Below are 27,577 nucleotides of genomic sequence, written 5' to 3'. Positions count from 1 at the left end.
CGAGAGCGTTTTTTTCGATGCCAACCTAACCAGAGTGACGGGAGCGGCACAATTCAGAAAAAGCGCTCAGCTCGCCGAGAAAATGCGATTTAAGCAATAAAATTAAAAATGCTTATAAAACATAAACCAAACGTTGGAGGTGGTCATTTCTTCATGCGCAGTGAATAACTCGGCACTCTAAAGCACCCGAGAGCGTTTTTTTCGATGCCAAGTGACGGGAGCGGCACAATTCAGAAAAAGTGCTCAGCTCGCCGAGAAAATGCGATTTAAGCAATAAAATTAAAAATGCTTATAAAACATAAACCAAACGTTGGAGGTGGTCATTTCTTAATGCGCAGTAATAAACTCGGCACTCTAAAGCACCCGAGAGCGTTTTTTTCGATGCCAACCTAACCAGAGTGACGGGAGCGGCACAATTCAGAAAAAGTGCTCAGCTCGCCGAGAAAATGCGATTTAAGCAATAAAATTAAAAATGCTTATAAAACATAAACCAAACGTTGGAGGTGGTCATTTCTTAATGCGCAGTAATAAACTCGGCACTCTAAAGCACCCGAGAGCGTTTTTTTCGATGCCAACCTAACCAGAGTGACGGGAGCGGCACAATTCAGAAAAAGTGCTCAGCTCGCCGAGAAAATGCGATTTAAGCAATAAAATAAAAAATGCTTATTAAACATAAACCAAACGTTGGAGGTGGTCATTTCTTCATGCGCAGTGAATAACTCGGCACTCTAAAGCACCCGATAGCGTTTTTTTCTATGCCAACCTAACCAGAGTGACGGGAGCGGCACAATTCAGAAAAAGTGCTCAGCTCGACGAGAAAATGCGATTTAAGCAATACAATTAAAAATGCTTATAAAACATAAACCAAACGTTGGAGGTGGTCATTTCTTAATGCGCAGTAATAAACTCGGCACTCTAAAGCACCCGAGAGCGTTTTTTTCGATGCCAACCTAACCAGAGTTACGGGAGCGGCACAATTCAGAAAAAGCGCTCAGCTCGCCGAGAAAATGCGATTTAAGCAATAAAATTAAAAATGCTTATAAAACATAAACCAAACGTTGGAGGTGGTCATTTCTTCATGCGCAGTGAATAACTCGGCACTCTAAAGCACCCGAGAGCGTTTTTTTCGATGCCAACCTAACCAGAGTGACGGGAGCGGCACAAATCAGAAAAAGTGCTCAGCTCGCCGAGAAAATGCGATTTAAGCAATAAAATTAAAAATGCTTATAAAACATAAACCAAACGTTGGAGGTGGTCATTCCTTAATGCGCAGTAATAAACTCGGCACTCTAAAGCACCCGTGAGCGTTTTTTTCGATGCCAACCTAACCAGAGTGACGGGAGCGGCACAATTCAGAAAAAGTGCTCAGCTCGCCGAGAAAATGCGATATAAGCAATAAAATTAAAAATGCTTATAAAACATAAACCAAACGTTGGAGGTGGTCATTTCTTCATGCGCAGTGATAAAGTCGGCACTCTAAAGCACCCGAGAGCGTTTTTTTCGATGCCAACCTAACCAGAGTGACGGGAGCGGCACAATTCAAAAAAAGTGCTCAGCTCGCCGAGAAAATGCGATTTAAGCAATAAAATTAAAAATGCTTATTAAACATAAACCAAACGTTGGAGGTGGTCATTTCTTCATGCGCAGTGATAAACTCGGCACTCTAAAGCACCCGAGAGCGTTTTTTTCGATGCCAACCTAACCAGAGTGACGGGAGCGGCACAATTCAGAAAAAGTGCTCAGCTCGCCGAGAAAATGCGATTTAAGCAATAAAATTAAAAATGCTTATAAAACATAAACCAAACGTTGGAGGTGGTCATTTCTTAATGCGCAGTAATAAACTCGGCACTCTAAAGCACCCGAGAGCGTTTTTTTCGATGCCAACCTAACCAGAGTGACGGGAGCGGCACAATTCAGAAAAAGTGCTCAGCTCGCCGAGAAAATGCTAAAAATGCTTATTAAACATAAACCAAACGTTGGAGGTGGTCATTTCTTCATGCGCAGTGAATAACTCGGCACTCTAAAGCACCCGAGAGCGTTTTTTTCGATGCCAACCTAACCAGAGTGACGGGAGCGGCACAATTCAGAAAAAGCGCTCAGCTCGCCGAGAAAATGCGATTTAAGCAATAAAATTAAAAATGCTTATTAAACATAAACCAAACGTTGGAGGTGGTCATTTCTTCATGCGCAGTGAATAACTCGGCACTCTAAAGCACCCGAGAGCGTTTTTTTCGATGCCAAGAGTGACGGGAGTGGCACAATTCAGAAAAAGCGCTCAGCTCGCCGAGAAAATGCGATTTAAGCAATAAAATTAAAAATGCTTATAAAACATAAACCAAACGTTGGAAGTGGTCATTTCTTCATGCGCAGTGATAAACTCGGCACTCTAAAGCACCCGAGAGCGTTTTTTTCGATGCCAACCTAACCAGAGTTAAGGGAGCGGCACAATTCAGAAAAAGCGCTCAGCTCGCCGAGAAAATGCGATTTAAGCAATAAAATTAAAAATGCTTATAAAACATAAACCAAACGTTGGAGGTGGTCATTTCTTCATGCGCAGTGATAAACTCGGCACTCTAAAGCACCCGAGAGCGTTTTTTTCGATGCCAACCTAACCAGAGTGACGGGAGCGGCACAATTCAGAAAAAGCGCTCAGCTCGCCGAGAAAATGCGATTTAAGCAATAAAATTAAAAATGCTTATAAAACATAAACCAAACGTTGGAGGTGGTCATTTCTTCATGCGCAGTGATAAACTCGGCACTCTAAAGCACCCGAGAGCGTTTTTTTCGATGCCAACCTAACCAGAGTGACGGGAGCGGCACAATTCAGAAAAAGTGCTCAGCTCGCCGAGAAAATGCGATTTAAGCAATAAAATTAAAAATGCTTATAAAACATAAACCAAACGTTGGAGGTGGTCATTTCTCCATGCGCAGTGAATAACTCGGCACTCTAAAGCACCCGAGAGCGTTTTTTTCGATGCCAACCTAACCAGAGTGACGGGAGCGGCACAATTCAGAAAAAGTGCTCAGCTCGCCGAGAAAATGCGATTTAAGCAATAAAATTAAAAATGCTTATAAAACATAAACCAAACGTTGGAGGTGGTCATTTCTTAATGCGCAGTAATAAACTCGGCACTCTAAAGCACCCGTGAGCGTTTTTTTCGATGCCAACCTAACCAGAGTGACGGGACGGCACAATTCAGAAAAAGTGCTCAGCTCGCCGAGAAAATGCGATTTAAGCAATAAAATTAAAAATGCTTATAAAACATAAACCAAACGTTGGAGGTGGTCATTTCTTAATGCGCAGTAATAAACTCGGCACTCTAAAGCACCCGAGAGCGTTTTTTTCGATGCCAACCTAACCAGAGTGACGGGAGCGGCACAATTCAGAAAAAGCGCTCAGCTCGCCGAGAAAATGCGATTTAAGCAATAAAATTAAAAATGCTTATAAAACATAAACCAAACGTTGGAGGTGGTCATTTCTTAATGCGCAGTAATAAACTCGGCACTCTAAAGCACCCGAGAGCGTTTTTTTCGATGCCAACCTAACCAGAGTGACGGGAGTGGCACAATTCAGAAAAAGTGCTCAGCTCGCCGAGAAAATGCGATTTAAGCAATAAAATTAAAAATGCTTATTAAACATAAACCAAACGTTGGAGGTTGTCATTTCTTCATGCGCAGTGAATAACTCGGCACTCTAAAGCACCCGAGAGCGTTTTTTTCGATGCCAACCTAACCAGAGTGACGGGAGCGGCACAATTCAGAAAAAGCGCTCAGCTCGCCGAGAAAATGCGATTTAAGCAATAAAATTAAAAATGCTTATTAAACATAAACCAAACGTTGGAGGTGGTCATTTCTTCATGCGCAGTGAATAACTCGGCACTCTAAAGCACCCGAGAGCGTTTTTTTCGATGCCAACCTAACCAGAGTGACGGGACAGGCACAATTCAGAAAAAGCGCTCAGCTCGCCGAGAAAATGCGATTTAAGCAATAAAATTAAAAATGCTTATAAAACATAAACCAAACGTTGGAGGTGGTCATTTCTTCATGCGCAGTGATAAACTCGGCACTCTAAAGCACCCGAGAGCGTTTTTTTCGATGCCAACCTAACCAGAGTGACGGGAGCGGCACAATTCAGAAAAGGTGCTCAGCTCGCCGAGAAAATGCGATTTAAGCAATAAAATTAAAAATGCTTATAAAACAAAAACCAAACGTTGGAGGTGGTCATTTCTTCATGCGCAGTGATAAACTCGGCACTCTAAAGCACCCGAGAGCGTTTTTTTCGATGCCAACCTAACCAGAGTGACGGGAGCGGCACAATTCAGAAAAAGCGCTCAGCTCGCCGAGAAAATGCGATTTAAGCAATAAAATTAAAAATGCTTATAAAACATAAACCAAACGTTGGAGGTGGTCATTTCTTCATGCGCAGTGATAAACTCGGCACTCTAAAGCACCCGATAGCGTTTTTTTCGATGCCAACCTAACCAGAGTGACGGGAGCGGCACAATTCAGAAAAAGTGCTCAGCTCGCCGAGAAAATGCGATTCAAGCAATAAAATTAAAAATGCTTATAAAACAAAAACCAAACGTTGGAGGTGGTCATTTCTTCATGCGCAGTGATAAACTCGGCACTCTAAAGCACCCGAGAGCGTTTTTTTCGATGCCAACCTAACCAGAGTGACGGGAGCGGCACAATTCAGAAAAAGCGCTCAGCTCGCCGAGAAAATGCGATTTAAGCAATAAAATTAAAAATGCTTATAAAACATAAACCAAACGTTGGAGGTGGTCATTTCTTCATGCGCAGTGATAAACTCGGCACTCTAAAGCACCCGATAGCGTTTTTTTCGATGCCAACCTAACCAGAGTGACGGGAGCGGCACAATTCAGAAAAAGTGCTCAGCTCGCCGAGAAAATGCGATTCAAGCAATAAAATTAAAAATGCTTATTAAACATAAACCAAACGTTGGAGGTGGTCATTTCTTCATGCGCAGTGAATAACTCGGCACTCTAAAGCACCCGAGAGCGTTTTTTTCGATGCCAACCTAACCAGAGTGACGGGAGCGGCACAATTCAGAAAAAGTGCTCAGCTCGCCGAGAAAATGCGATTTAAGCAATAAAATTAAAAATGCTTATAAAACATAAACCAAACGTTGGAGGTGGTCATTTCTTAATGCGCAGTAATAAACTCGGCACTCTAAAGCACCCGAGAGCGTTTTTTTCGATGCCAACCTAACCAGAGTGACGGGAGCGGCACAATTCAGAAAAAGTGCTCAGCTCGCCGAGAAAATGCGATTTAAGCAATAAAATTAAAAATGCTTATAAAACATAAACCAAACGTTGGAGGTGGTCATTTCTTAATGCGCAGTAATAAACTCGGCACTCTAAAGCACCCGAGAGCGTTTTTTTTTCGATGCCAACCTAACCAGAGTGACGGGAGCGGCACAATTCAGAAAAAGTGCTCAGCTCGCCGAGAAAATGCGATTTAAGCAATAAAATTAAAAATGCTTATAAAACATAAACCAAACGTTGGAGGTGGTCATTTCTTAATGCGCAGTAATAAACTCGGCACTCTAAAGCACCCGAGAGCGTTTTTTTCGATGCCAACCTAACCAGAGTTACGGGAGCGGCACAATTCAGAAAAAGCGCTCAGCTCGCCGAGAAAATGCGATTTAAGCAATAAAATTAAAAATGCTTATAAAACATAAACCAAACGTTGGAGGTGGTCATTTCTTCATGCGCAGTGATAAACTCGGCACTCTAAAGCACCCGAGAGCGTTTTTTTCGATGCCAACCTAACCAGAGTGACGGGAGCGGCACAATTCAGAAAAAGCGCTCAGCTCGCCGAGAAAATGCGATTTAAGCAATAAAATTAAAAATGCTTATAAAACATAAACCAAACGTTGGAGGTGGTCATTTCTTCATGCGCAGTGATAAACTCGGCACTCTAAAGCACCCGAGAGCGTTTTTTTCGATGCCAACCTAACCAGAGTGACGGGAGCGGCACAATTCAGAAAAAGTGCTCAGCTCGCCGAGAAAATGCGATTTAAGCAATAAAATTAAAAATGCTTATAAAACATAAACCAAACGTTGGAGGTGGTCATTTCTTCATGCGCAGTGAATAACTCGGCACTCTAAAGCACCCGAGAGCGTTTTTTTCGATGCCAACCTAACCAGAGTGACGGGAGCGGCACAATTCAGAAAAAGTGCTCAGCTCGCCGAGAAAATGCGATTTAAGCAATAAAATTAAAAATGCTTATAAAACATAAACCAAACGTTGGAGGTGGTCATTTCTTAATGCGCAGTAATAAACTCGGCACTCTAAAGCACCCGAGAGCGTTTTTTTCGATGCCAACCTAACCAGAGTGACGGGAGCGGCACAATTCAGAAAAAGCGCTCAGCTCGCCGAGAAAATGCGATTTAAGCAATAAAATTAAAAATGCTTATAAAACATAAACCAAACGTTGGAGGTGGTCATTTCCTAATGCGCAGTAATAAACTCGGCACTCTAAAGCACCCGAGAGCGTTTTTTTCGATGCCAACCTAACCAGAGTGACGGGAGCGGCACAATTCAGAAAAAGCGCTCAGCTCGCCGAGAAAATGCGATTTAAGCAATAAAATTAAAAATGCTTATAAAACATAAACCAAACGTTGGAAGTGGTCATTTCTTCATGCGCAGTGATAAACTCGGCACTCTAAAGCACCCGAGAGCGTTTTTTTCGATGCCAACCTAACCAGAGTTACGGGAGCGGCACAATTCAGAAAAAGCGCTCAGCTCGCCGAGAAAATGCGATTTAAGCAATAAAATTAAAAATGCTTATAAAACATAAACCAAACGTTGGAGGTGGTCATTTCTTCATGCGCAGTGATAAACTCGGCACTCTAAAGCACCCGAGAGCGTTTTTTTCGATGCCAACCTAACCAGAGTGACGGGAGCGGCACAATTCAGAAAAAGCGCTCAGCTCGCCGAGAAAATGCGATTTAAGCAATAAAATTAAAAATGCTTATAAAACATAAACCAAACGTTGGAGGTGGTCATTTCTTCATGCGCAGTGATAAACTCGGCACTCTAAAGCACCCGAGAGCGTTTTTTTCGATGCCAACCTAACCAGAGTGACGGGAGCGGCACAATTCAGAAAAAGTGCTCAGCTCGCCGAGAAAATGCGATTTAAGCAATACAATTAAAAATGCTTATAAAACATAAACCAAACGTTGGAGGTGGTCATTTCTTCATGCGCAGTGAATAACTCGGCACTCTAAAGCACCCGAGAGCGTTTTTTTCGATGCCAACCTAACCAGAGTGACGGGAGCGGCACAATTCAGAAAAAGTGCTCAGCTCGCCGAGAAAATGCGAGTTAAGCAATAAAATTAAAAATGCTTATAAAACATAAACCAAACGTTGGAGGTGGTCATTTCTTAATGCGCAGTAATAAACTCGGCACTCTAAAGCACCCGAGAGCGTTTTTTTCGATGCCAACCTAACCAGAGTGACGGGAGCGGCACAATTCAGAAAAAGCGCTCAGCTCGCCGAGAAAATGCGATTTAAGCAATAAAATTAAAAATGCTTATAAAACATAAACCAAACGTTGGAGGTGGTCATTTCCTAATGCGCAGTAATAAACTCGGCACTCTAAAGCACCCGAGAGCGTTTTTTTCGATGCCAACCTAACCAGAGTGACGGGAGCGGCACAATTCAGAAAAAGTGCTCAGCTCGCCGAGAAAATGCGATTTAAGCAATAAAATTAAAAATGCTTATTAAACATAAACCAAACGTTGGAGGTGGTCATTTCTTCATGCGCAGTGAATAACTCGGCACTCTAAAGCACCCGAGAGCGTTTTTTTCGATGCCAACCTAACCAGAGTGACGGGAGCGGCACAATTCAGAAAAAGCGCTCAGCTCGCCGAGAAAATGCGATTTAAGCAATAAAATTAAAAATGCTTATTAAACATAAACCAAACATTGGAGGTGGTCATTTCTTCATGCGCAGTGAATAACTCGGCACTCTAAAGCACCCGAGAGCGTTTTTTTCGATGCCAACCTAACCAGAGTGACGGGAGCGGCACAATTCAGAAAAAGCGCTCAGCTCGCCGAGAAAATGCGATTTAAGCAATAAAATTAAAAATGCTTATAAAACATAAACCAAACGTTGGAGGTGGTCATTTCTTCATGCGCAGTGATAAACTCGGCACTCTAAAGCACCCGAGAGCGTTTTTTTCGATGCCAACCTAACCAGAGTGACGGGAGCGGCACAATTCAGAAAAAGTGCTCAGCTCGCCGAGAAAATGCGATTTAAGCAATAAAATTAAAAATGCTTATAAAACATAAACCAAACGTTGGAGGTGGTCATTTATCCATGCGCAGTGAATAACTCGGCACTCTAAAGCACCCGAGAGCGTTTTTTTCGATGCCAACCTAACCAGAGTGACGGGAGCGGCACAATTCAGAAAAAGTGCTCAGCTCGCCGAGAAAATGCGATTTAAGCAATAAAATTAAAAATGCTTATAAAACATAAACCAAACGTTGGAGGTGGTCATTTCTTAATGCGCAGTAATAAACTCGGCACTCTAAAGCACCCGTGAGCGTTTTTTTCGATGCCAACCTAACCAGAGTGACGGGAGCGGCACAATTCAGAAAAAGTGCTCAGCTCGCCGAGAAAATGCGATTTAAGCAATAAAATTAAAAATGCTTATAAAACATAAACCAAACGTTGGAGGTGGTCATTTCTTAATGCGCAGTAATAAACTCGGCACTCTAAAGCACCCGAGAGCGTTTTTTTCGATGCCAACCTAACCAGAGTGACGGGAGCGGCACAATTCAGAAAAAGTGCTCAGCTCGCCGAGAAAATGCGATTTAAGCAATAAAATTAAAAATGCTTATAAAACATAAACCAAACGTTGGAGGTGGTCATTTCTTAATGCGCAGTAATAAACTCGGCACTCTAAAGCACCCGAGAGCGTTTTTTTTGATGCCAACCTAACCAGAGTGACGGGAGCGGCACAATTCAGAAAAAGTGCTCAGCTCGCCGAGAAAATGCGATTTAAGCAATAAAATTAAAAATGCTTATAAAACATAAACCAAACGTTGGAGGTGGTCATTTCTTAATGCGCAGTAATAAACTCGGCACTCTAAAGCACCCGAGAGCGTTTTTTTCGATGCCAACCTAACCAGAGTGACGGGAGCGGCACAATTCAGAAAAAGCGCTCAGCTCGCCGAGAAAATGCGATTTAAGCAATAAAATTAAAAATGCTTATAAAACATAAACCAAACGTTGGAGGTGGTCATTTCTTCATGCGCAGTAATAAACTCGGCACTCTAAAGCACCCGAGAGCGTTTTTTTCGATGCCAACCTAACCAGAGTTACGGGAGCGGCACAATTCAGAAAAAGCGCTCAGCTCGCCGAGAAAATGCGATTTAAGCAATAAAATTAAAAATGCTTATAAAACATAAACCAAACGTTGGAGGTGGTCATTTCTTCATGCGCAGTGATAAACTCGGCACTCTAAAGCACCCGAGAGCGTTTTTTTCGATGCCAACCTAACCAGAGTGACGGGAGCGGCACAATTCAGAAAAAGTGCTCAGCTCGCCGAGAAAATGCGATTCAAGCAATAAAATTAAAAATGCTTATTAAACATAAACCAAACGTTGGAGGTGGTCATTTCTTCATGCGCAGTGAATAACTCGGCACTCTAAAGCACCCGAGAGCGTTTTTTTCGATGCCAACCTAACCAGAGTGACGGGAGCGGCACAATTCAGAAAAAGTGCTCAGCTCGCCGAGAAAATGCGATTTAAGCACTAAAATTAAAAATGCTTATAAAACATAAACCAAACGTTGGAGGTGGTCATTTCTTAATGCGCAGTAATAAACTCGGCACTCTAAAGCACCCGAGAGCGTTTTTTTCGATGCCAACCTAACCAGAGTGACGGGAGCGGCACAATTCAGAAAAAGTGCTCAGCTCGCCGAGAAAATGCGATTTAAGCAATAAAATTAAAAATGCTTATAAAACATAAACCAAACGTTGGAGGTGGTCATTTCTTAATGCGCAGTAATAAACTCGGCACTCTAAAGCACCCGAGAGCGTTTTTTTCGATGCCAACCTAACCAGAGTGACGGGAGCGGCACAATTCAGAAAAAGTGCTCAGCTCGCCGAGAAAATGCGATTTAAGCAATAAAATTAAAAATGCTTATTAAACATAAACCAAACGTTGGAGGTGGTCATTTCTTCATGCGCAGTGAATAACTCGGCACTCTAAAGCACCCGAGAGCGTTTTTTTCGATGCCAACCTAACCAGAGTGACGGGAGCGGCACAATTCAGAAAAAGTGCTCAGCTCGCCGAGAAAATGCGATTTAAGCAATAAAATTAAAAATGCTTATAAAACATAAACCAAACGTTGGAGGTGGTCATTTCTTAATGCGCAGTAATAAACTCGGCACTCTAAAGCACCCGAGAGCGTTTTTTTCGATGCCAAGTGACGGGAGCGGCACAATTCAGAAAAAGTGCTCAGCTCGCCGAGAAAATGCGATTGAAGCAATAAAATTAAAAATGCTTATAAAACATAAACCAAACGTTGGAGGTGGTCATTTCTTAATGCGCAGTAATAAACTCGGCACTCTAAAGCACCCGAGAGCGTTTTTTTCGATGCCAACCTAACCAGAGTGACGGGAGCGGCACAATTCAGAAAAAGTGCTCAGCTCGCCGAGAAAATGCGATTTAAGCAATAAAATTAAAAATGCTTATAAAACATAAACCAAACGTTGGAGGTGGTCATTTCTTAATGCGCAGTAATAAACTCGGCACTCTAAAGCACCCGAGAGCGTTTTTTTCGATGCCAACCTAACCAGAGTGACGGGAGCGGCACAATTCAGAAAAAGTGCTCAGATCGCCGAGAAAATGCGATTTAAGCAATAAAATTAAAAATGCTTATTAAACATAAACCAAACGTTGGAGGTGGTCATTTCTTCATGCGCAGTGAATAACTCGGCACTCTAAAGCACCCGATAGCGTTTTTTTCGATGCCAACCTAACCAGAGTGACGGGAGCGGCACAATTCAGAAAAAGTGCTCAGCTCGCCGAGAAAATGCGATTTAAGCAATAAAATTAAAAATGCTTATAAAACATAAACCAAACGTTGGAGGTGGTCATTTCTTAATGCGCAGTAATAAACTCGGCACTCTAAAGCACCCGAGAGCGTTTTTTTCGATGCCAACCTAACCAGAGTGACGGGAGCGGCACAATTCAGAAAAAGTGCTCAGCTCGCCGAGAAAATGCGATTTAAGCAATAAAATTAAAAATGCTTATTAAACATAAACCAAACGGTGGAGGTGGTCATTTCTTCATGCGCAGTGAATAACTCGGCACTCTAAAGCACCCGAGAGCGTTTTTTTCGATGCCAACCTAACCAGAGTGACGGGAGCGGCACAATTCAGAAAAAGCGCTCAGCTCGCCGAGAAAATGCGATTTAAGCAATAAAATTAAAAATGCTTATTAAACATAAACCAAACGTTGGAGGTGGTCATTTCTTCATGCGCAGTGAATAACTCGGCACTCTAAAGCACCCGAGAGCGTTTTTTTCGATGCCAACCTAACCAGAGTGACGGGAGCGGCACAATTCAGAAAAAGCGCTCAGCTCGCCGAGAAAATGCGATTTAAGCAATAAAATTAAAAATGCTTATAAAACATAAACCAAACGTTGGAGGTGGTCATTTCTTCATGCGCAGTGATAAACTCGGCACTCTAAAGCACCCGAGAGCGTTTTTTTCGATGCCAACCTAACCAGAGTGACGGGAGCGGCACAATTCAGAAAAAGTGCTCAGCTCGCCGAGAAAATGCGATTTAAGCAATAAAATTAAAAATGCTTATAAAACATAAACCAAACGTTGGAGGTGGTCATTTCTTCATGCGCAGTGAATAACTCGGCACTCTAAAGCACCCGAGAGCGTTTTTTTCGATGCCAACCTAACCAGAGTGACGGGAGCGGCACAATTCAGAAAAAGTGCTCAGCTCGCCGAGAAAATGCGATTTAAGCAATAAAATTAAAAATGCTTATAAAACATAAACCAAACGTTGGAGGTGGTCATTTCTTAATGCGCAGTAATAAACTCGGCACTCTAGAGCACCCGAGAGCGTTTTTTTCGATGCCAACCTAACCAGAGTGACGGGAGCGGCACAATTCAGAAAAAGTGCTCAGCTCGCCGAGAAAATGCGATTTAAGCAATAAAATTAAAAATGCTTATAAAACATAAACCAAACGTTGGAAGTGGTCATTTCTTCATGCGCAGTGATAAACTCGGCACTCTAAAGCACCCGAGAGCGTTTTTTTCGATGCCAACCTAACCAGAGTTACGGGAGCGGCACAATTCAGAAAAAGCGCTCAGCTCGCCGAGAAAATGCGATTTAAGCAATAAAATTAAAAATGCTTATTAAACATAAACCAAACGTTGGAGGTGGTCATTTCTTCATGCGCAGTGAATAACTCGGCACTCTAAAGCACCCGAGAGCGTTTTTTTCGATGCCAACCTAACCAGAGTGACGGGAGCGGCACAATTCAGAAAAAGCGCTCAGCTCGCCGAGAAAATGCGATTTAAGCAATAAAATTAAAAATGCTTATAAAACATAAACCAAACGTTGGAGGTGGTCATTTCTTAATGCGCAGTAATAAACTCGGCACTCTAAAGCACCCGAGAGCGTTTTTTTCGATGCCAACCTAACCAGAGTGACGGGAGCGGCACAATTCAGAAAAAGTGCTCAGCTCGCCGAGAAAATGCGATTTAAGCAATAAAATTAAAAATGCTTATAAAACATAAACCAAACGTTGGAGGTGGTCATTTCTTCATGCGCAGTGAATAACTCGGCACTCTAAAGCACCCGAGAGCGTTTTTTTCGATGCCAACCTAACCAGAGTGACGGGAGCGGCACAATTCAGAAAAAGTGCTCAGCTCGCCGAGAAAATGCGATTTAAGCAATAAAATTAAAAATGCTTATAAAACATAAACCAAACGTTGGAAGTGGTCATTTCTTCATGCGCAGTGATAAACTCGGCACTCTAAAGCACCCGAGAGCGTTTTTTTCGATGCCAACCTAACCAGAGTTACGGGAGCGGCACAATTCAGAAAAAGCGCTCAGCTCGCTGAGAAAATGCGATTTAAGCAATAAAATTAAAAATGCTTATAAAACATAAACCAAACGTTGGAGGTGGTCATTTCTTCATGCACAGTGATAAACTCGGCACTCTAAAGCACCCGAGAGCGTTTTTTTCGATGCCAACCTAACCAGAGTGACGGGAGCGGCACAATTCAGAAAAAGCGCTCAGCTCGCCGAGAAAATGCGATTTAAGCAATAAAATTAAAAATGCTTATTAAACATAAACCAAACGTTGGAGGTGGTCATTTCTTCATGCGCAGTGAATAACTCGGCACTCTAAAGCACCCGAGAGCGTTTTTTTCGATGCCAACCTAACCAGAGTGACGGGAGCGGCACAATTCAGAAAAAGCGCTCAGCTCGCCGAGAAAATGCGATTTAAGCAATAAAATTAAAAATGCTTATAAAACATAAACCAAACGTTGGAGGTGGTCATTTCTTAATGCGCAGTAATAAACTCGGCACTCTAAAGCACCCGAGAGCGTTTTTTTCGATGCCAACCTAACCAGAGTGACGGGAGCGGCACAATTCAGAAAAAGTGCTCAGCTCGCCGAGAAAATGCGATTTAAGCAATAAAATTAAAAATGCTTATAAAACATAAACCAAACGTTGGAGGTGGTCATTTCTTAATGCGCAGTAATAAACTCGGCACTCTAAAGCACCCGAGAGCGTTTTTTTCGATGCCAACCTAACCAGAGTGACGGGAGCGGCACAATTCAGAAAAAGTACTCACCTCGCCGAGAAAATGCGATTTAAGCAATAAAATTAAAAATGCTTATTAAACATAAACCAAACGTTGGAGGTGGTCATTTCTTCATGCGCAGTGAATAACTCGGCACTCTAAAGCACCCGATAGCGTTTTTTTCGATGCCAACCTAACCAGAGTGACGGGAGCGGCACAATTCAGAAAAAGTGCTCAGCTCGCCGAGAAAATGCGATTTAAGCAATAAAATTAAAAATGCTTATAAAACATAAACCAAACGTTGGAGGTGGTCATTTCTTAATGCGCAGTAATAAACTCGGCACTCTAAAGCACCCGAGAGCGTTTTTTTCGATGCCAACCTAACCAGAGTGACGGGAGCGGCACAATTCAGAAAAAGTGCTCAGCTCGCCGAGAAAATGCGATTTAAGCAATAAAATTAAAAATGCTTATAAAACATAAACCAAACGTTGGAGGTGGTCATTTCTTAATGCGCAGTAATAAACTCGGCACTCTAAAGCACCCGAGAGCGTTTTTTTCGATGCCAACCTAACCAGAGTGACGGGAGCGGCACAATTCAGAAAAAGTGCTCAGCTCGCCGAGAAAATGCGATTTAAGCAATAAAATAAAAAATGCTTATTAAACATAAACCAAACGTTGGAGGTGGTCATTTCTTCATGCGCAGTGAATAACTCGGCACTCTAAAGCACCCGATAGCGTTTTTTTCTATGCCAACCTAACCAGAGTGACGGGAGCGGCACAATTCAGAAAAAGTGCTCAGCTCGACGAGAAAATGCGATTTAAGCAATACAATTAAAAATGCTTATAAAACATAAACCAAACGTTGGAGGTGGTCATTTCTTAATGCGCAGTAATAAACTCGGCACTCTAAAGCACCCGAGAGCGTTTTTTTCGATGCCAACCTAACCAGAGTTACGGGAGCGGCACAATTCAGAAAAAGCGCTCAGCTCGCCGAGAAAATGCGATTTAAGCAATAAAATTAAAAATGCTTATAAAACATAAACCAAACGTTGGAGGTGGTCATTTCTTCATGCGCAGTGAATAACTCGGCACTCTAAAGCACCCGAGAGCGTTTTTTTCGATGCCAACCTAACCAGAGTGACGGGAGCGGCACAATTCAGAAAAAGTGCTCAGCTCGCCGAGAAAATGCGATTTAAGCAATAAAATTAAAAATGCTTATAAAACATAAACCAAACGTTGGAGGTGGTCATTCCTTAATGCGCAGTAATAAACTCGGCACTCTAAAGCACCCGTGAGCGTTTTTTTCGATGCCAACCTAACCAGAGTGACGGGAGCGGCACAATTCAGAAAAAGTGCTCAGCTCGCCGAGAAAATGCGATTTAAGCAATAAAATTAAAAATGCTTATAAAACATAAACCAAACGTTGGAGGTGGTCATTTCTTCATGCGCAGTGATAAAGTCGGCACTCTAAAGCACCCGAGAGCGTTTTTTTCGATGCCAACCTAACCAGAGTGACGGGAGCGGCACAATTCAAAAAAAGTGCTCAGCTCGCCGAGAAAATGCGATTTAAGCAATAAAATTAAAAATGCTTATTAAACATAAACCAAACGTTGGAGGTGGTCATTTCTTCATGCGCAGTGATAAACTCGGCACTCTAAAGCACCCGAGAGCGTTTTTTTCGATGCCAACCTAACCAGAGTGACGGGAGCGGCACAATTCAGAAAAAGTGCTCAGCTCGCCGAGAAAATGCGATTTAAGCAATAAAATTAAAAATGCTTATAAAACATAAACCAAACGTTGGAGGTGGTCATTTCTTAATGCGCAGTAATAAACTCGGCACTCTAAAGCACCCGAGAGCGTTTTTTTCGATGCCAACCTAACCAGAGTGACGGGAGCGGCACAATTCAGAAAAAGTGCTCAGCTCGCCGAGAAAATGCTAAAAATGCTTATTAAACATAAACCAAACGTTGGAGGTGGTCATTTCTTCATGCGCAGTGAATAACTCGGCACTCTAAAGCACCCGAGAGCGTTTTTTTCGATGCCAACCTAACCAGAGTGACGGGAGCGGCACAATTCAGAAAAAGCGCTCAGCTCGCCGAGAAAATGCGATTTAAGCAATAAAATTAAAAATGCTTATTAAACATAAACCAAACGTTGGAGGTGGTCATTTCTTCATGCGCAGTGAATAACTCGGCACTCTAAAGCACCCGAGAGCGTTTTTTTCGATGCCAAGAGTGACGGGAGTGGCACAATTCAGAAAAAGCGCTCAGCTCGCCGAGAAAATGCGATTTAAGCAATAAAATTAAAAATGCTTATAAAACATAAACCAAACGTTGGAAGTGGTCATTTCTTCATGCGCAGTGATAAACTCGGCACTCTAAAGCACCCGAGAGCGTTTTTTTCGATGCCAACCTAACCAGAGTTACGGGAGCGGCACAATTCAGAAAAAGCGCTCAGCTCACCGAGAAAATGCGATTTAAGCAATAAAATTAAAAATGCTTATAAAACATAAACCAAACGTTGGAGGTGGTCATTTCTTCATGCGCAGTGATAAACTCGGCACTCTAAAGCACCCGAGAGCGTTTTTTTCGATGCCAACCTAACCAGAGTGACGGGAGCGGCACAATTCAGAAAAAGCGCTCAGCTCGCCGAGAAAATGCGATTTAAGCAATAAAATTAAAAATGCTTATAAAACATAAACCAAACGTTGGAGGTGGTCATTTCTTCATGCGCAGTGATAAACTCGGCACTCTAAAGCACCCGAGAGCGTTTTTTTCGATGCCAACCTAACCAGAGTGACGGGAGCGGCACAATTCAGAAAAAGTGCTCAGCTCGCCGAGAAAATGCGATTTAAGCAATAAAATTAAAAATGCTTATAAAACATAAACCAAACGTTGGAGGTGGTCATTTCTCCATGCGCAGTGAATAACTCGGCACTCTAAAGCACCCGAGAGCGTTTTTTTCGATGCCAACCTAACCAGAGTGACGGGAGCGGCACAATTCAGAAAAAGTGCTCAGCTCGCCGAGAATATGCGATTTAAGCAATAAAATTAAAAATGCTTATAAAACATAAACCAAACGTTGGAGGTGGTCATTTCTTAATGCGCAGTAATAAACTCGGCACTCTAAAGCACCCGAGAGCGTTTTTTTCGATGCCAACCTAACCAGAGTGACGGGAGCGGCACAATTCAGAAAAAGCGCTCAGCTCGCCGAGAAAATGCGATTTAAGCAATAAAATTAAAAATGCTTATAAAACATAAACCAAACGTTGGAGGTGGTCATTTCTTAATGCGCAGTAATAAACTCGGCACTCTAAAGCACCCGAGAGCGTTTTTTTCGATGCCAACCTAACCAGAGTGACGGGAGTGGCACAATTCAGAAAAAGTGCTCAGCTCGCCGAGAAAATGCGATTTAAGCAATAAAATTAAAAATGCTTATTAAACATAAACCAAACGTTGGAGGTTGTCATTTCTTCATGCGCAGTGAATAACTCGGCACTCTAAAGCACCCGAGAGCGTTTTTTTCGATGCCAACCTAACCACAGTGACGGGAGCGGCACAATTCAGAAAAAGCGCTCAGCTCGCCGAGAAAATGCGATTTAAGCAATAAAATTAAAAATGCTTATTAAACATAAACCAAACGTTGGAGGTGGTCATTTCTTCATGCGCAGTGAATAACTCGGCACTCTAAAGCACCCGAGAGCGTTTTTTTCGATGCCAACCTAACCAGAGTGACGGGACAGGCACAATTCAGAAAAAGCGCTCAGCTCGCCGAGAAAATGCGATTTAAGCAATAAAATTAAAAATGCTTATAAAACATAAACCAAACGTTGGAGGTGGTCATTTCTTCATGCGCAGTGATAAACTCGGCACTCTAAAGCACCCGAGAGCGTTTTTTTCGATGCCAACCTAACCAGAGTGACGGGAGCGGCACAATTCAGAAAAGGTGCTCAGCTCGCCGAGAAAATGCGATTTAAGCAATAAAATTAAAAATGCTTATAAAACATAAACCAAACGTTGGAGGTGGTCATTTCTTCATGCGCAGTGATAAACTCGGCACTCTAAAGCACCCGAGAGCGTTTTTTTCGATGCCAACCTAACCAGAGTGACGGGAGCGGCACAATTCAGAAAAAGCGCTCAGCTCGCCGAGAAAATGCGATTTAAGCAATAAAATTAAAAATGCTTATAAAACATAAACCAAACGTTGGAGGTGGTCATTTCTTCATGCGCAGTGATAAACTCGGCACTCTAAAGCACCCGATAGCGTTTTTTTCGATGCCAACCTAACCAGAGTGACGGGAGCGGCACAATTCAGAAAAAGTGCTCAGCTCGCCGAGAAAATGCGATTCAAGCAATAAAATTAAAAATGCTTATTAAACATAAACCAAACGTTGGAGGTGGTCATTTCTTCATGCGCAGTGAATAACTCGGCACTCTAAAGCACCCGAGAGCGTTTTTTTCGATGCCAACCTAACCAGAGTGACGGGAGCGGCACAATTCAGAAAAAGTGCTCAGCTCGCCGAGAAAATGCGATTTAAGCAATAAAATTAAAAATGCTTATAAAACATAAACCAAACGTTGGAGGTGGTCATTTCTTAATGCGCAGTAATAAACTCGGCACTCTAAAGCACCCGAGAGCGTTTTTTTCGATGCCAACCTAACCAGAGTGACGGGAGCGGCACAATTCAGAAAAAGTGCTCAGCTCGCCGAGAAAATGCGATTTAAGCAATAAAATTAAAAATGCTTATAAAACATAAACCAAACGTTGGAGGTGGTCATTTCTTAATGCGCAGTAATAAACTCGGCACTCTAAAGCACCCGAGAGCGTTTTTTTTTCGATGCCAACCTAACCAGAGTGACGGGAGCGGCACAATTCAGAAAAAGTGCTCAGCTCGCCGAGAAAATGCGATTTAAGCAATAAAATTAAAAATGCTTATAAAACATAAACCAAACGTTGGAGGTGGTCATTTCTTAATGCGCAGTAATAAACTCGGCACTCTAAAGCACCCGAGAGCGTTTTTTTTCGATGCCAACCTAACCAGAGTTACGGGAGCGGCACAATTCAGAAAAAGCGCTCAGCTCGCCGAGAAAATGCGATTTAAGCAATAAAATTAAAAATGCTTATAAAACATAAACCAAACGTTGGAGGTGGTCATTTCTTCATGCGCAGTGATAAACTCGGCACTCTAAAGCACCCGAGAGCGTTTTTTTCGATGCCAACCTAACCAGAGTGACGGGAGCGGCACAATTCAGAAAAAGCGCTCAGCTCGCCGAGAAAATGCGATTTAAGCAATAAAATTAAAAATGCTTATAAAACATAAACCAAACGTTGGAGGTGGTCATTTCTTCATGCGCAGTGATAAACTCGGCACTCTAAAGCACCCGAGAGCGTTTTTTTCGATGCCAACCTAACCAGAGTGACGGGAGCGGCACAATTCAGAAAAAGCGCTCAGCTCGCCGAGAAAATGCGATTTAAGCAATAAAATTAAAAATGCTTATAAAACATAAACCAAACGTTGGAGGTGGTCATTTCTTCATGCGCAGTGATAAACTCGGCACTCTAAAGCACCCGAGAGCGTTTTTTTCGATGCCAACCTAACCAGAGTGACGGGAGCGGCACAATTCAGAAAAAGTGCTCAGCTCGCCGAGAAAATGCGATTTAAGCAATAAAATTAAAAATGCTTATTAAACATAAACCAAACGTTGGAGGTGGTCATTTCTTCATGCGCAGTGAATAACTCGGCACTCTAAAGCACCCGATAGCGTTTTTTTCGATGCCAACCTAACCAGAGTGACGGGAGCGGCACAATTCAGAAAAAGTGCTCAGCTCGCGAGAAAATGCGATTTAAGCAATAAAATTAAAAATGCTTATAAAACATAAACCAAACGTTGGAGGTGGTCATTTCTTCATGCGCAGTGAATAACTCGGCACTCTAAAGCACCCGAGAGCGTTTTTTTCGATGCCAACCTAACCAGAGTGACGGGAGCGGCACAATTCAGAAAAAGTGCTCAGCTCGCCGAGAAAATGCGATTTAAGCAATAAAATTAAAAATGCTTATAAAACATAAACCAAACGTTGGAGGTGGTCATTTCTTCATGCGCAGTGAATAACTCGGCACTCTAAAGCACCCGAGAGCGTTTTTTTCGATGCCAACCTAACCAGAGTGACGGGAGCGGCACAATTCAGAAAAAGTGCTCAGCTCGCCGAGAAAATGCGATTTAAGCAATAAAATTAAAAATGCTTATAAAACATAAACCAAACGTTGGAGGTGGTCATTTCTTAATGCGCAGTAATAAACTCGGCACTCTAAAGCACCCGAGAGCGTTTTTTTCGATGCCAACCTAACCAGAGTGACGGGAGCGGCACAATTCAGAAAAAGTGCTCAGCTCCCCGAGAAAATGCGATTTAAGCAATAAAATTAAAAATGCTTATAAAACATAAACCAAACGTTGGAGGTGGTCATTTCTTAATGTGCAGTAATAAACTCGGCACTCTAGAGCACCCGAGAGCGTTTTTTTCGATGCCAACCTAACCAGAGTGACGGGAGCGGCACAATTCAGAAAAAGTGCTCAGCTCGCCGAGAAAATGCGATTTAAGCAATAAAATTAAAAATGCTTATAAAACATAAACCAAACGTTGGAAGTGGTCATTTCTTCATGCGCAGTGATAAACTCGGCACTCTAAAGCACCCGAGAGCGTTTTTTTCGATGCCAACCTAACCAGAGTTACGGGAGCGGCACAATTCAGAAAAAGCGCTCAGCTCGCCGAGAAAATGCGATTTAAGCAATAAAATTAAAAATGCTTATAAAACATAAACCAAACGTTGGAAGTGGTCATTTCTTCATGCGCAGTGATAAACTCGGCACTCTAAAGCACCCGAGAGCGTTTTTTTCGATGCCAACCTAACCAGAGTTACGGGAGCGGCACAATTCAGAAAAAGCGCTCAGCTCGCCGAGAAAATGCGATTTAAGCAATAAAATTAAAAATGCTTATAAAACATAAACCAAACGTTGGAGGTGGTCATTTCTTCATGCGCAGTGATAAACTCGGCACTCTAAAGCACCCGAGAGCGTTTTTTTCGATGCCAACCTAACCAGAGTGACGGGAGCGGCACAATTCAGAAAAAGCGCTCAGCTCGCCGAGAAAATGCGATTTAAGCAATAAAATTAAAAATGCTTATAAAACATAAACCAAACGTTGGAGGTGGTCATTTCTTCATGCGCAGTGATAAACTCGGCACTGTAAAGCACCCGAGAGCGTTTTTTTCGATGCCAACCTAACCAGAGTGACGGGAGCGGCACAATTCAGAAAAAGTGCTCAGCTCGCCGAGAAAATGCGATTTAAGCAATAAAATTAAAAATGCTTATAAAACGTAAACCAAACGTTGGAGGTGGTCATTTCTCCATGCGCAGTAATAAACTCGGCACTCTAAAGCACCCGAGAGCGTTTCTTTCGATGCCAACCTAACCAGAGTGACGGGAGCGGCACAATTCAGAAAAAGCGCTCAGCTCGCCGAGAAAATGCGATTTAAGCAATAAAATTAAAAATGCTTATAAAACATAAACCAAACGTTGGAGGTGGTCATTTCCTAATGCGCAGTAATAAACTCGGCACTCTAAAGCACCCGAGAGCGTTTTTTTCGATGCCAACCTAACCAGAGTGACGGGAGCGGCACAATTCAGAAAAAGTGCTCAGCTCGCCGAGAAAATGCGATTTAAGCAATAAAATTAAAAATGCTTATTAAACATAAACCAAACGTTGGAGGTGGTCATTTCTTCATGCGCAGTGAATAACTCGGCACTCTAAAGCACCCGAGAGCGTTTTTTTCGATGCCAACCTAACCAGAGTGACGGGAGCGGCACAATTCAGAAAAAGCGCTCAGCTCGCCGAGAAAATGCGATTTAAGCAATAAAATTAAAAATGCTTATAAAACATAAACCAAACGTTGGAAGTGGTCATTTCTTCATGCGCAGTGATAAACTCGGCACTCTAAAGCACCCGAGAGCGTTTTTTTCGATGCCAACCTAACCAGAGTTACGGGAGCGGCACAATTCAGAAAAAGCGCTCAGCTCGCCGAGAAAATGCGATTTAAGCAATAAAATTAAAAATGCTTATAAAACATAAACCAAACGTTGGAGGTGGTCATTTCTTCATGCGCAGTGATAAACTCGGCACTCTAAAGCACCCGAGAGCGTTTTTTTCGATGCCAACCTAACCAGAGTGACGGGAGCGGCACAATTCAGAAAAAGCGCTCAGCTCGCCGAGAAAATGCGATTTAAGCAATAAAATTAAAAATGCTTATAAAACATAAACCAAACGTTGGAGGTGGTCATTTCTTCATGCGCAGTGATAAACTCGGCACTCTAAAGCACCCGAGAGCGTTTTTTTCGATGCCAACCTAACCAGAGTGACGGGAGCGGCACAATTCAGAAAAAGTGCTCAGCTCGCCGAGAAAATGCGATTTAAGCAATACAATTAAAAATGCTTATAAAACATAAACCAAACGTTGGAGGTGGTCATTTCTTCATGCGCAGTGAATAACTCGGCACTCTAAAGCACCCGAGAGCGTTTTTTTCGATGCCAACCTAACCAGAGTGACGGGAGCGGCACAATTCAGAAAAAGTGCTCAGCTCGCCGAGAAAATGCGATTTAAGCAATAAAATTAAAAATGCTTATAAAACATAAACCAAACGTTGGAGGTGGTCATTTCTTAATGCGCAGTAATAAACTCGGCACTCTAAAGCACCCGAGAGCGTTTTTTTCGATGCCAACCTAACCAGAGTGACGGGAGCGGCACAATTCAGAAAAAGCGCTCAGCTCGCCGAGAAAATGCGATTTAAGCAATAAAATTAAAAATGCTTATAAAACATAAACCAAACGTTGGAGGTGGTCATTTCCTAATGCGCAGTAATAAACTCGGCACTCTAAAGCACCCGAGAGCGTTTTTTTCGATGCCAACCTAACCAGAGTGACGGGAGCGGCACAATTCAGAAAAAGTGCTCAGCTCGCCGAGAAAATGCGATTTAAGCAATAAAATTAAAAATGCTTATTAAACATAAACCAAACGTTGGAGGTGGTCATTTCTTCATGCGCAGTGAATAACTCGGCACTCTAAAGCATCCGAGAGCGTTTTTTTCGATGCCAACCTAACCAGAGTGACGGGAGCGGCACAATTCAGAAAAAGCGCTCAGCTCGCCGAGAAAATGCGATTTAAGCAATAAAATTAAAAATGCTTATTAAACATAAACCAAACATTGGAGGTGGTCATTTCTTCATGCGCAGTGAATAACTCGGCACTCTAAAGCACCCGAGAGCGTTTTTTTCGATGCCAACCTAACCAGAGTGACGGGAGCGGCACAATTCAGAAAAAGCACTCAGCTCGCCGAGAAAATGCGATTTAAGCAATAAAATTAAAAATGCTTATAAAACATAAACCAAACGTTGGAGGTGGTCATTTCTTCATGCGCAGTGATAAACTCGGCACTCTAAAGCACCCGAGAGCGTTTTTTTCGATGCCAACCTAACCAGAGTGACGGGAGCGGCACAATTCAGAAAAAGTGCTCAGCTCGCCGAGAAAATGCGATTTAAGCAATAAAATTAAAAATGCTTATAAAACATAAACCAAACGTTGGAGGTGGTCATTTATCCATGCGCAGTGAATAACTCGGCACTCTAAAGCACCCGAGAGCGTTTTTTTCGATGCCAACCTAACCAGAGTGACGGGAGCGGCACAATTCAGAAAAAGTGCTCAGCTCGCCGAGAAAATGCGATTTAAGCAATAAAATTAAAAATGCTTATAAAACATAAACCAAACGTTGGAGGTGGTCATTTCTTAATGCGCAGTAATAAACTCGGCACTCTAAAGCACCCGTGAGCGTTTTTTTCGATGCCAACCTAACCAGAGTGACGGGAGCGGCACAATTCAGAAAAAGTGCTCAGCTCGCCGAGAAAATGCGATTTAAGCAATAAAATTAAAAATGCTTATAAAACATAAACCAAACGTTGGAGGTGGTCATTTCTTCATGCGCAGTGATAAAGTCGGCACTCTAAAGCACCCGAGAGCGTTTTTTTCGATGCCAACCTAACCAGAGTGACGGGAGCGGCACAATTCAGAAAAAGTGCTCAGCTCGCCGAGAAAATGCGATTTAAGCAATAAAATTAAAAATGCTTATTAAACATAAACCAAACGTTGGAGGTGGTCATTTCTTCATGCGCAGTGATAAACTCGGCACTCTAAAGCACCCGAGAGCGTTTTTTTCGATGCCAACCTAACCAGAGTGACGGGAGCGGCACAATTCAGAAAAAGTGCTCAGCTCGCCGAGAAAATGCGATTTAAGCAATAAAATTAAAAATGCTTATAAAACATAAACCAAACGTTGGAGGTGGTAATTTCTTAATGCGCAGTAATAAACTCGGCACTCTAAAGCACCCGAGAGCGTTTTTTTCGATGCCAACCTAACCAGAGTGACGGGAGCGGCACAATTCAGAAAAAGTGCTCAGCTCGCCGAGAAAATGCGATTTAAGCAATAAAATTAAAAATGCTTATTAAACATAAACCAAACGTTGGAGGTGGTCATTTCTTCATGCGCAGTGAATAACTCGGCACTCTAAAGCACCCGAGAGCGTTTTTTTCGATGCCAAGTGACGGGAGCGGCACAATTCAGAAAAAGTGCTCAGCTCGCCGAGAAAATGCGATTTAAGCAATAAAATTAAAAATGCTTATAAAACATAAACCAAACGTTGGAGGTGGTCATTTCTTAATGCGCAGTAATAAACTCGGCACTCTAAAGCACCCGAGAGCGTTTTTTTCGATGCCAACCTAACCAGAGTGACGGGAGCGGCACAATTCAGAAAAAGTGCTCAGCTCGCCGAGAAAATGCGATTTAAGCAATAAAATTAAAAATGCTTATAAAACATAAACCAAACGTTGGAGGTGGTCATTTCTTAATGCGCAGTAATAAACTCGGCACTCTAAAGCACCCGAGAGCGTTTTTTTCGATGCCAACCTAACCAGAGTGACGGGAGCGGCACAATTCAGAAAAAGTGCTCAGCTCGCCGAGAAAATGCGATTTAAGCAATAAAATTAAAAATGCTTATTAAACATAAACCAAACGTTGGAGGTGGTCATTTCTTCATGCGCAGTGAATAACTCGGCACTCTAAAGCACCCGAGAGCGTTTTTTTCGATGCCAACCTAACCAGAGTGACGGGAGCGGCACAATTCAGAAAAAGCGCTCAGCTCGCCGAGAAAATGCGATTTAAGCAATAAAATTAAAAATGCTTATAAAACATAAACCAAACGTTGGAGGTGGTCATTTCTTAATGCGCAGTAATAAACTCGGCACTCTAAAGCACCCGAGAGCGTTTTTTTCGATGCCAACCTAACCAGAGTGACGGGAGCGGCACAATTCAGAAAAAGTGCTCAGCTCGCCGAGAAAATGCGATTTAAGCAATAAAATTAAAAATGCTTATAAAACATAAACCAAACGTTGGAGGTGGTCATTTCTTAATGCGCAGTAATAAACTCGGCACTCTAAAGCACCCGAGAGCGTTTTTTTCGATGCCAACCTAACCAGAGTGACGGGAGCGGCACAATTCAGAAAAAGTGCTCAGCTCGCCGAGAAAATGCGATTTAAGCAATAAAATTAAAAATGCTTATTAAACATAAACCAAACGTTGAAGGTGGTCATTTCTTCATGCGCAGTGAATAACTCGGCACTCTAAAGCACCCGATAGCGTTTTTTTCGATGCCAACCTAACCAGAGTGACGGGAGCGGCACAATTCAGAAAAAGTGCTCAGCTCGCGAGAAAATGCGATTTAAGCAATAAAATTAAAAATGCTTATAAAACATAAACCAAACGTTGGAGGTGGTCATTTCTTAATGCGCAGTAATAAACTCGGCACTCTAAAGCACCGAGAGCGTTTTTTTCGATGCCAACCTAACCAGAGTGACGGGAGCGGCACAATTCAGAAAAGTGCTCAGCTCGCCGAGAAAATGCGATTTAAGCAATAAAATTAAAAATGCTTATAAAACATAAACCAAACGTTGGAGGTGGTCATTTCTTAATGCGCAGTAATAAACTCGGCACTCTAAAGCACCCGAGAGCGTTTTTTTCGATGCCAACCTAACCAGAGTGACGGGAGCGGCACAATTCAGAAAAAGCGCTCAGCTCGCCGAGAAAATGCGATTTAAGCAATAAAATTAAAAATGCTTATAAAACATAAACCAAACGTTGGAGGTGGTCATTTCTTCATGCGCAGTGATAAACTCGGCACTCTAAAGCACCCGAGAGCGTTTTTTTCGATGCCAACCTAACCAGAGTGACGGGAGCGGCACAATCCAGAAAAAGTGCTCAGCTCGCCGAGAAAATGCGATTTAAGCAATAAAATTAAAAATGCTTATAAAACATAAACCAAACGTTGGAGGTGGTCATTTCTTCATGCGCAGTGATAAACTCGGCACTCTAAAGCACCGAGAGCGTTTTTTTCGATGCCATCTAACCAGAGTGACGGGAGCGGCACAATTCAGAAAAAGTGCTCAGCTCGCCGAGAAAATGCGATTCAAGCAATAAAATTAAAAATGCTTATTAAACATAAACCAAACGTTGGAGGTGGTCATTTCTTCATGCGCAGTGAATAACTCGGCACTCTAAAGCACCCGAGAGCGTTTTTTTCGATGCCAACCTAACCAGAGTGACGGGAGCGGCACAATTCAGAAAAAGTGCTCAGCTCGCCGAGAAAATGCGATTTAAGCAATAAAATTAAAAATGCTTATAAAACATAAACCAAACGTTGGAGGTGGTCATTTCTTAATGCGCAGTAATAAACTCGGCACTCTAAAGCACCCGAGAGCGTTTTTTTCGATGCCAACCTAACCAGAGTGACGGGAGCGGCACAATTCAGAAAAAGTGCTCAGCTCGCCGAGAAAATGCGATTTAAGCAATAAAATTAAAAATGCTTATAAAACATAAACCAAACGTTGGAGGTGGTCATTTCTTAATGCGCAGTAATAAACTCGGCACTCTAAAGCACCCGAGAGCGTTTTTTTCGATGCCAACCTAACCAGAGTGACGGGAGCGGCACAATTCAGAAAAAGTGCTCAGCTCGCCGAGAAAATGCGATTTAAGCAATAAAATTAAAAATGCTTATAAAACATAAACCAAACGTTGGAGGTGGTCATTTCTTAATGCGCAGTAATAAACTCGGCACTCTAAAGCACCCGAGAGCGTTTTTTTCGATGCCAACCTAACCAGAGTGACGGGAGCGGCACAATTCAGAAAAAGTGCTCAGCTCGCCGAGAAAATGCGATTTAAGCAATAAAATTAAAAATGCTTATTAAACATAAACCAAACGTTGGAGGTGGTCATTTCTTCATGCGCAGTGAATAACTCGGCACTCTAAAGCACCCGAGAGCGTTTTTTTCGATGCCAACCTAACCAGAGTGACGGGAGCGGCACAATTCAGAAAAAGCGCTCAGCTCGCCGAGAAAATGCGATTTAAGCAATAAAATTAAAAATGCTTATTAAACATAAACCAAACATTGGAGGTGGTCATTTCTTCATGCGCAGTGAATAACTCGGCACTCTAAAGCACCCGAGAGCGTTTTTTTCGATGCCAACCTAACCAGAGTGACGGGAGCGGCACAATTCAGAAAAAGCGCTCAGCTCGCCGAGAAAATGCGATTTAAGCAATAAAATTAAAAATGCTTATAAAACATAAACCAAACGTTGGAGGTGGTCATTTCTTCATGCGCAGTGATAAACT

This window comes from Syngnathus typhle, unplaced genomic scaffold, assembly GCF_033458585.1.
Source record: "Syngnathus typhle isolate RoL2023-S1 ecotype Sweden unplaced genomic scaffold, RoL_Styp_1.0 HiC_scaffold_24, whole genome shotgun sequence".
Lineage (NCBI taxonomy): Eukaryota > Metazoa > Chordata > Actinopteri > Syngnathiformes > Syngnathidae > Syngnathus > Syngnathus typhle.
This window is presented reverse-complemented; position numbering follows the sequence as displayed.